We start from the raw sequence: 9,898 nt of genomic DNA on the forward strand, positions 1-9,898 counted from the left end.
TAAATGCTTAATCCCTATGTAAAAAAGTTATTTTAGCAGGAATATGTTATTGAAAAAAATTAGAAAAATTTATTTTAGCCGTAAATCGAAAATAATGGGGACACCGGAGCTGTTCGAAGCGCCGAGCGCGCCGCGTACGCCCGAATATTTTCAAAGTCCCAACGTACCGATCAAGAGTAAAGTACCATTTTCCTACATTAGATTTCGTTCTAAATGCTTAATCCCTATGTAAAAACGTTAGTTAAGCAAGAATATCGTATTTTTAAAAAAATCTAATGATAGGATTTCCCAGAAAATTGAAAAAACCGAAAAATGTCAAGAGTAAAGTGCCATTTTCTGACATTAGATTTCGTTCTAAATGCTTAATCCCTATGTAGAAACGTTAGTTAAGCAAGAATATCGTATTCTTAAAAAAATCTAATGATAGGATTTTTCAGAAAATTGAAAAAACCGTAAAATGTCAAGAGTAAAGTGCCCTTATTTTAAACAATGTATCGTTCTAAATGCTTAATCCCTATGTAAAAAAGTTATTTAAGCAAGAATATGTTATTGAATAAAATGAGAAAAATTTATTTTAGCCGTAAATCGAAAATAATGGATCGAGCGAATCGGTCGATTGCGCCGAGACGCGCTATGATGCAACAGACGAGCGATTGGAACGCCCGAATATTTTCAAAGTCCCAACGTACCGATCAAGAGTAAAGTACCATTTTCCTACATTAGATTTCGTTCTAAATGCTTAATCCCTATGTAAAAACGTTAGTTAAGCAAGAATATCGTATTTTTAAAAAAATCTAATGATAGGATTTCCCAGAAAATTGAAAAAACCGAAAAATGTCAAGAGTAAAGTGCCATTTTCTGACATTAGATTTCGTTCTAAATGCTTAATCCCTATGTAGAAACGTTAGTTAAGCAAGAATATCGTATTTTTAAAAAAATCTAATGATAGGATTTTTCAGAAAATTGAAAAAACCGTAAAATGTCAAGAGTAAAGTGCCCTTATTTTAAACAATGTATCGTTCTAAATGCTTAATCCCTATGTAAAAAAGTTATTTTAGCAGGAATATGTTATTGAATAAAATGAGAAAAATTTATTTTAGCCGTAAATCGAAAATAATGGATCGAGCGAATCGGTCGATTGCGCCGAGACGCGCTATGATGCAACAGACGAGCGATTGGAACGCCCGAATATTTTCAAAGTCCCAACGTACCGATCAAGAGTAAAGTACCATTTTCCTACATTAGATTTCGTTCTAAATGCTTAATCCCTATGTAAAAACGTTAGTTAAGCAAGAATATCGTATTTTTAAAAAAATCTAATGATAGGATTTCCCAGAAAATTGAAAAAACCGTAAAATGTCAAGAGTAAAGTGCCATTTTCTGACATTAGATTTCGTTCTAAATGCTTAATCCCTATGTAGAAACGTTAGTTAAGCAAGAATATCGTATTTTTAAAAAAATCTAATGATAGGATTTTTCAGAAAATTGAAAAAACCGTAAAATGTCAAGAGTAAAGTGCCCTTATTTTAAACAATGTATCGTTCTAAATGCTTAATCCCTATGTAAAAAAGTTATTTTAGCAGGAATATGTTATTGAAAAAAATTAGAAAAATTTATTTTAGCCGTAAATCGAAAATAATGGGGACACCGGAGCTGTTCGAAGCGCCGAGCGCGCCGCGTACGCCCGAATATTTTCAAAGTCCCAACGTACCGATCAAGAGTAAAGTACCATTTTCCTACATTAGATTTCGTTCTAAATGCTTAATCCCTATGTAAAAACGTTAGTTAAGCAAGAATATCGTATTTTTAAAAAAATCTAATGATAGGATTTCCCAGAAAATTGAAAAAACCGAAAAATGTCAAGAGTAAAGTGCCATTTTCTGACATTAGATTTCGTTCTAAATGCTTAATCCCTATGTAGAAACGTTAGTTAAGCAAGAATATCGTATTCTTAAAAAAATCTAATGATAGGATTTTTCAGAAAATTGAAAAAACCGTAAAATGTCAAGAGTAAAGTGCCCTTATTTTAAACAATGTATCGTTCTAAATGCTTAATCCCTATGTAAAAAAGTTATTTAAGCAAGAATATGTTATTGAATAAAATGAGAAAAATTTATTTTAGCCGTAAATCGAAAATAATGGATCGAGCGAATCGGTCGATTGCGCCGAGACGCGCTATGATGCAACAGACGAGCGATTGGAACGCCCGAATATTTTCAAAGTCCCAACGTACCGATCAAGAGTAAAGTACCATTTTCCTACATTAGATTTCGTTCTAAATGCTTAATCCCTATGTAAAAACGTTAGTTAAGCAAGAATATCGTATTTTTAAAAAAATCTAATGATAGGATTTCCCAGAAAATTGAAAAAACCGAAAAATGTCAAGAGTAAAGTGCCATTTTCTGACATTAGATTGCGTTCTAAATGCTTAATCCCTATGTAGAAACGTTAGTTAAGCAAGAATATCGTATTTTTAAAAAAATCTAATGATAGGATTTTTCAGAAAATTGAAAAAACCGTAAAATGTCAAGAGTAAAGTGCCCTTATTTTAAACAATGTATCGTTCTAAATGCTTAATCCCTATGTAAAAAAGTTATTTAAGCAGGAATATGTTATTGAATAAAATGAGAAAAATTTATTTTAGCCGTAAATCGAAAATAATGGATCGAGCGAATCGGTCGATTGCGCCGAGACGCGCTATGATGCAACAGACGAGCGATTGGAACGCCCGAATATTTTCTAAGTGCCAACGTACCGATCAAGAGTAAAGTACCATTTTCCTACATTAGATTTCGTTCTATATGCTTAATCCCTATGTAAAAACGTTAGTTAAGCAAGAATATCGTATTTTTAAAAAAATCTAATGATAGGATTTCCCAGAAAATTGAAAAAACCGTAAAATGTCAAGAGTAAAGTGCCATTTTCTGACATTAGATTTCGTTCTAAATGCTTAATCCCTATGTAGAAACGTTAGTTAAGCAAGAATATCGTATTTTTAAAAAAATCTAATGATAGGATTTTTCAGAAAATTGAAAAAACCGTAAAATGTCAAGAGTAAAGTGCCCTTATTTTAAACAATGTATCGTTCTAAATGCTTAATCCCTATGTAAAAAAGTTATTTTAGCAGGAATATGTTATTGAAAAAAATTAGAAAAATTTATTTTAGCCGTAAATCGAAAATAATGGGGACACCGGAGCTGTTCGAAGCGCCGAGCGCGCCGCGTACGCCCGAATATTTTCAAAGTCCCAACGTACCGATCAAGAGTAAAGTACCATTTTCCTACATTAGATTTCGTTCTAAATGCTTAATCCCTATGTAAAAACGTTAGTTAAGCAAGAATATCGTATTTTTAAAAAAATCTAATGATAGGATTTCCCAGAAAATTGGAAAAACCGAAAAATGTCAAGAGTAAAGTGCCATTTTCTGACATTAGATTTCGTTCTAAATGCTTAATCCCTATGTAGAAACGTTAGTTAAGCAAGAATATCGTATTCTTAAAAAAATCTAATGATAGGATTTTTCAGAAAATTGAAAAAACCGTAAAATGTCAAGAGTAAAGTGCCCTTATTTTAAACAATGTATCGTTCTAAATGCTTAATCCCTATGTAAAAAAGTTATTTAAGCAAGAATATGTTATTGAATAAAATGAGAAAAATTTATTTTAGCCGTAAATCGAAAATAATGGATCGAGCGAATCGGTCGATTGCGCCGAGACGCGCTATGATGCAACAGACGAGCGATTGGAACGCCCGAATATTTTCAAAGTCCCAACGTACCGATCAAGAGTAAAGTACCATTTTCCTACATTAGATTTCGTTCTAAATGCTTAATCCCTATGTAAAAACGTTAGATAAGCAAGAATATCGTATTTTTAAAAAAATCTAATGATAGGATTTCCCAGAAAATTGAAAAAACCGTAAAATGTCAAGAGTAAAGTGCCATTTTCTGACATTAGATTTCGTTCTAAATGCTTAATCCCTATGTAGAAACGTTAGTTAAGCAAGAATATCGTATTTTTAAAAAAATCTAATGATAGGATTTTTCAGAAAATTGAAAAAACCGTAAAATGTCAAGAGTAAAGTGCCCTTATTTTAAACAATGTATCGTTCTAAATGCTTAATCCCTATGTAAAAAAGTTATTTTAGCAGGAATATGTTATTGAAAAAAATTAGAAAAATTTATTTTAGCCGTAAATCGAAAATAATGGGGACACCGGAGCTGTCCGAAGCGCCGAGCGCGCCGCGAACGCCCGAATATTTTCAAAGTCCCAACGTACCGAACAAGAGTAAAGTACCATTTTCCTACATTAGATTTCGTTCTAAATACTTAATCCCTATGTAAAAACGTTAGTTAAGCAAGAATATCGTATTTTTAAAAAAATCTAATGATAGGATTTTCCAGAAAATTGAAAAAACCGAAAAATGTCAAGAGTAAAGTGCCATTTTCTGACATTAGATTTCGTTCTAAATGCTTAATCCCTATGTAGAAACGTTAGTTAAGCAAGAATATCGTATTCTTAAAAAAATCTAATGATAGGATTTTTCAGAAAATTGAAAAAACCGTAAAATGTCAAGAGTAAAGTGCCCTTATTTTAAACAATGTATCGTTCTAAATGCTTAATCCCTATGTAAAAAAGTTATTTAAGCAAGAATATGTTATTGAATAAAATGAGAAAAATTTATTTTAGCCGTAAATCGAAAATAATGGATCGAGCGAATCGGTCGATTGCGCCGAGACGCGCTATGATGCAACAGACGAGCGATTGGAACGCCCGAATATTTTCAAAGTCCCAACGTACCGATCAAGAGTAAAGTACCATTTTCCTACATTAGATTTCGTTCTAAATGCTTAATCCCTATGTAAAAACGTTAGTTAAGCAAGAATATCGTATTTTTAAAAAAATCTAATGATAGGATTTCCCAGAAAATTGAAAAAACCGAAAAATGTCAAGAGTAAAGTGCCATTTTCTGACATTAGATTTCGTTCTAAATGCTTAATCCCTATGTAGAAACGTTAGTTAAGCAAGAATATCGTATTTTTAAAAAAATCTAATGATAGGATTTTTCAGAAAATTGAAAAAACCGTAAAATGTCAAGAGTAAAGTGCCCTTATTTTAAACAATGTATCGTTCTAAATGCATAATCCCTATGTAAAAAAGTTATTTTAGCAGGAATATGTTATTGAAAAAAATTAGAAAAATTTATTTTAGCCGTAAATCGAAAATAATGGGGACACCGGAGCTGTTCGAAGCGCCGAGCGCGCCGCGTACGCCCGAATATTTTCAAAGTCCCAACGTACCGATCAAGAGTAAAGTACCATTTTCCTACATTAGATTTCGTTCTAAATACTTAATCCCTATGTAAAAACGTTAGTTAAGCAAGAATATCGTATTTTTAAAAAAATCTAATGATAGGATTTTCCAGAAAATTGAAAAAACCGAAAAATGTCAAGAGTAAAGTGCCATTTTCTGACATTAGATTTCGTTCTAAATGCTTAATCCCTATGTAGAAACGTTAGTTAAGCAAGAATATCGTATTCTTAAAAAAATCTAATGATAGGATTTTTCAGAAAATTGAAAAAACCGTAAAATGTCAAGAGTAAAGTGCCCTTATTTTAAACAATGTATCGTTCTAAATGCTTAATCCCTATGTAAAAAAGTTATTTAAGCAAGAATATGTTATTGAATAAAATGAGAAAAATTTATTTTAGCCGTAAATCGAAAATAATGGATCGAGCGAATCGGTCGATTGCGCCGAGACGCGCTATGATGCAACAGACGAGCGATTGGAACGCCCGAATATTTTCAAAGTCCCAACGTACCGATCAAGAGTAAAGTACCATTTTCCTACATTAGATTTCGTTCTAAATGCTTAATCCCTATGTAAAAACGTTAGTTAAGCAAGAATATCGTATTTTTAAAAAAATCTAATGATAGGATTTCCCAGAAAATTGAAAAAACCGAAAAATGTCAAGAGTAAAGTGCCATTTTCTGACATTAGATTTCGATCTAAATGCTTAATCCCTATGTAGAAACGTTAGTTACGCAAGAATATCGTATTTTTAAAAAAATCTAATGGTAGGATTTTTCAGAAAATTGAAAAAACCGTAAAATGTCAAGAGTAAAGTGCCCTTATTTTAAACATTATATCGTTCTAAATGCTTAATCCCTATGTAAAAAAGTTATCTAAGCAAGAATATGTTATTGAATAAAATGAGAAAAATTTATTTTAGCCGTAAATCGAAAATAATGGGTCGAGCGAATCGGTCGATTGCGCCGAGACGCGCTATGATGCAACAGACGAGCGATTGGAACGCCCGAATATTTTCAAAGTCCCAACGTACCGATCAAGAGTAAAGTACCATTTTCCTACATTAGATTTCGTTCTAAATGCTTAATCCCTATGTAGAAACGTCAGTTAAGCAAGAATATCGTATTTTTAAAAAAATCTAATGATAGGATTTTCCAGAAAATTGAAAAAACCGAAAAATGTCAAGAGTAAAGTGCCATTTTCTGACATTAGATTTCGTTCTAAATGCTGAATCCCTATGTAGAAACGTTAGTTAAGCAAGAATATCGTATTTTTTTTTTTTTTTTAAAATCTAATGGTAGGATTTTTCAGAAAATTGAAAAAAACCGTAAAATGTCAAGAGTAAAGTGCCCTTATTTTAAACATTATATCGTTCTAAATGCTTAATCCCTATGTAAAAAAAGTTATCTAAGCAAGAATATGTTATTGAATAAAATGAGAAAAATTTATTTTAGCCGTAAATCGAAAATAATGGGTCGAGCGAATCGGTCGATTGCGCCGAGACGCGCTATGACCCCCCCGTGTCCGCTACCTTGTCGTGGTGGGGGGGCTTCGTGCCCTAATGATCCTCAAGGCTGTGCCGGTGGGGATTTTATTCCCTGGCAGGTTCTACCTAGCCGGAGTGGCTTGAGGTGAGGGGCCAACTAAAGTCGGACACATACCGTAAACCTGTGGTCATGTTTTACAGGAACGGGGGTCTTGCCTTAACCGGCCGGACCGCGAGGATGACAACCTCTCTAAAAAATCCCTAGCCCCAAGCAGTGTTGCGCGGTGAAGAGGGCGTAGCTGGAGTAAGCGCCAGCTATGGTTGGTGGGTGCACCAATCGTTAGCGGACAACCCCGGGGTACCTGGCGACCCCCCGGGCGTATTAGCCTTCCCCGGGTATGGCGGCTCTACCCGGGGTGACCTCCTTTCCGACCACACTCGTGGGATCAGATATGGATTCTTTTTCAAATACAACCGGGGAGGGGGGAAACGAGCGTGAGGTGGAGGTGCGCGGGCCTATCGTGCGCCTCAAAAGATGTACAGAGCCGGTGTGGCGGAGGCATTCTGCAACACGCGGCGCAAAGAGGCCTGCGGAGGGCCTTGGCGACTGCGACGGGGGGGAGGAGTCGGACTTCTCCGTCTCCTCCCACCACTCGTCGCAGAGCGTCCCGGGCACCTCCACGAGGAAACGGGGCCGGCCACCGACGACCGGGCAATACGTTGGCCTCCAAGAGGCCAAACGCAAACAGGCTGAGGCTGAAAGAAGCCTCATAGCGGGCATTTTCGACCCGGTTGCCCCGGGACCGAGGCCCGCGAGTTCGAGCGACCCGCTTCCGGACGAGGTCGAGGTCGCTGCGGATTTCCGGGGCCGCCCGACGCGGGACGTTGCGGCCGCGGTAATGGAGTGCCTGGGCGATGTGGCCAGGATATCCAATGCCGCGACGGGGCTGAAGGCCAGTGCGGTGCGGTCCCTCCGGACGGCGGCCCTGAGCAGCCGGGTGGGCGTTGCGGAGCTGGCAGTTCGGTCGGCTCCCAGCGCCACCCGGCTGTTGGAGGCCGAGAACGCTCAATTGCGAGAGCAATTGGCGGAGTTGCGGGCGGAGGTCGCCCGACTCCGTCAAGCGGTGGAGGCGGGGCCGGCTGTTGCCGGGATGGCTCCGCCGCTGCCCCCTGATGGGGGCAAGGGGTTGCTGCCGGTTATCAGCGCTCGGGGGCCCCAGTCCCCTGGGCGAGGAGGGTCCTCGCCCCCACCCGCGGCTGTGCCAGCCGACTTGCTGGCACAGATCGGCTCCCTTATCGACGCCAAATTGGCATCGTTCAGAAGGGAGCTGGTCCCGCGGGTGCGAGGCCCGCGATCGGCGGCACCCGTGCCGCCCGCCCCACCCCTGCCGATGGACAGGAGGGGGGGAAAGAAAAAGGGTGGCAGTGGGGGAGCGACTGTGGTCGCTAAGGCGACACAAATGCAGCCCGCCCCCACTGTTGCGCCGCCCTCCACCACACCTCCAACTGAGGTGTGGTCAAAGGTAGTTGGCCGGAAGGCCAAAAGGGCGGCTGCCGCAGATATACCTGCGGCAGCTGCCAAGGCTGCTTTGACCGAGAGGGCGGCGAAGCGGGTGGCACCGGCTGCTCCCAAAAGGGCTCCCCTGCCGCCACGTCCGCCCCGCACGGCTGCCGTTACTCTAACGGTACCGGCCGGCGGGGCGATGAGTTACGCCGAGGCGATGGCCACTGCCAGGTCCAAAATAGACCTGGCAGAACTTGGCATCGCCTCGCTGAAGCCCAGGAGAGCGGTGACGGGGGCAATAATTTTAGAGGTCCCCGGAGCTGATGGAGCAGCCAAGGCCACTGCCCTGGCCTCTAAGATGGCTGACGCGCTGGCAGGGACCGGCGTGAAGGTCGCGCGCCCAATCAAAAAGGCCGACCTTAGGGTGCGCGGCCTGGTCGACTCGACCACGCCGGTGGAGGTCGCCGCAGCTGTCGCCCGTGTGGGAGGGTGCGACCGGGGGGATGTGAAGACCGGCGAAATCCGGTCTTCCCCATCTGGTTTGGGCACCCTCTGGGTCCAGTGCCCTGCTGCGGCCGCGCGCAAAGTTGCGGTCGCTGGCAAATTGACAGTGGGCTGGACCCAGGCGACGGTGGAGGCCCTCAGCGCCCGCCCCTTGCAGTGCTACCGCTGCTTTGGCTTAGGCCACACGAGGCAGCGGTGCACTGCGGCCGAGGATCGGTCCGGCTGCTGTTTTGGGTGCGGCAGTCAGGACCACAGGGTGGCTGGCTGCACTGAACAGCCAAAGTGCCCGCTTTGCGCGGGTGCTGGCAAGCCGGCCGGCCACCGCCTCGGCAGCCGGGCGTGCCCTGCCAGCGCGAGACGCGGCAGAGGGAGCAGGGGGAGGAGAACCACGACGGCCAAGGCGGCAGCCGCCGTGGCAGCTACTAATACAAAAGATCCGGCACCCAAGGATGCCACCGTCACGCCCGCGGGGGCGGTTGGGGCTGATAAAACCCCAGACGCCACCGCTCCCGCGGCGGCGATGGAGATTGAGGCGCCGGAGTAATGGGGCCTACTGGCCCTATTATTCAGGCCAACCTGAACCGCTCGGTCAGGGCACAAGACCTTTTTGTGCAATTCCTGGCCGAGCGGGGTGCCGGGTTGGCCGTAGCGGCGGAGCCGTACCGGGTCCCCGACCATCCACATTGGATGGGGGACTTGGACGGCTCCGTCGTTATAATATGGGCAGGCCGGCCGGGGTCCCCGGCGTGCTCCGTTATCGAGCGCGGCCGGGGATACCTGGCCGTTGACTGGGGCGGCACCGTGGTTGTGGCGATCTACGCACCTCCGAGGTGGTCCCTCGTGGAGTATGAACAGTATCTGGACGTGGTGGGGAGATGCGTCTCTCGCTGCCAGCCACGTCCGGTGCTGGTCCTGGGGGACTTCAACGCCAAGTCTTCAGCTTGGGGTTCCCCCAGGACGGACCCGAGGGGCCGGGAGGTGCTTGATTGGGCGGCGGGACTCGGACTCTGTCTTCTAAACACGGGCTCGGTCCATACGTGCGTGCGGTATAACGGGGGGTCCATCGTTGACCTGTCATGGGCAACGCCCCCAGC

The sequence above is a fragment of the Megalopta genalis genome, unplaced genomic scaffold (genome assembly GCF_051020955.1).
Source record: "Megalopta genalis isolate 19385.01 unplaced genomic scaffold, iyMegGena1_principal scaffold0068, whole genome shotgun sequence".
Taxonomy (NCBI): domain Eukaryota; kingdom Metazoa; phylum Arthropoda; class Insecta; order Hymenoptera; family Halictidae; genus Megalopta; species Megalopta genalis.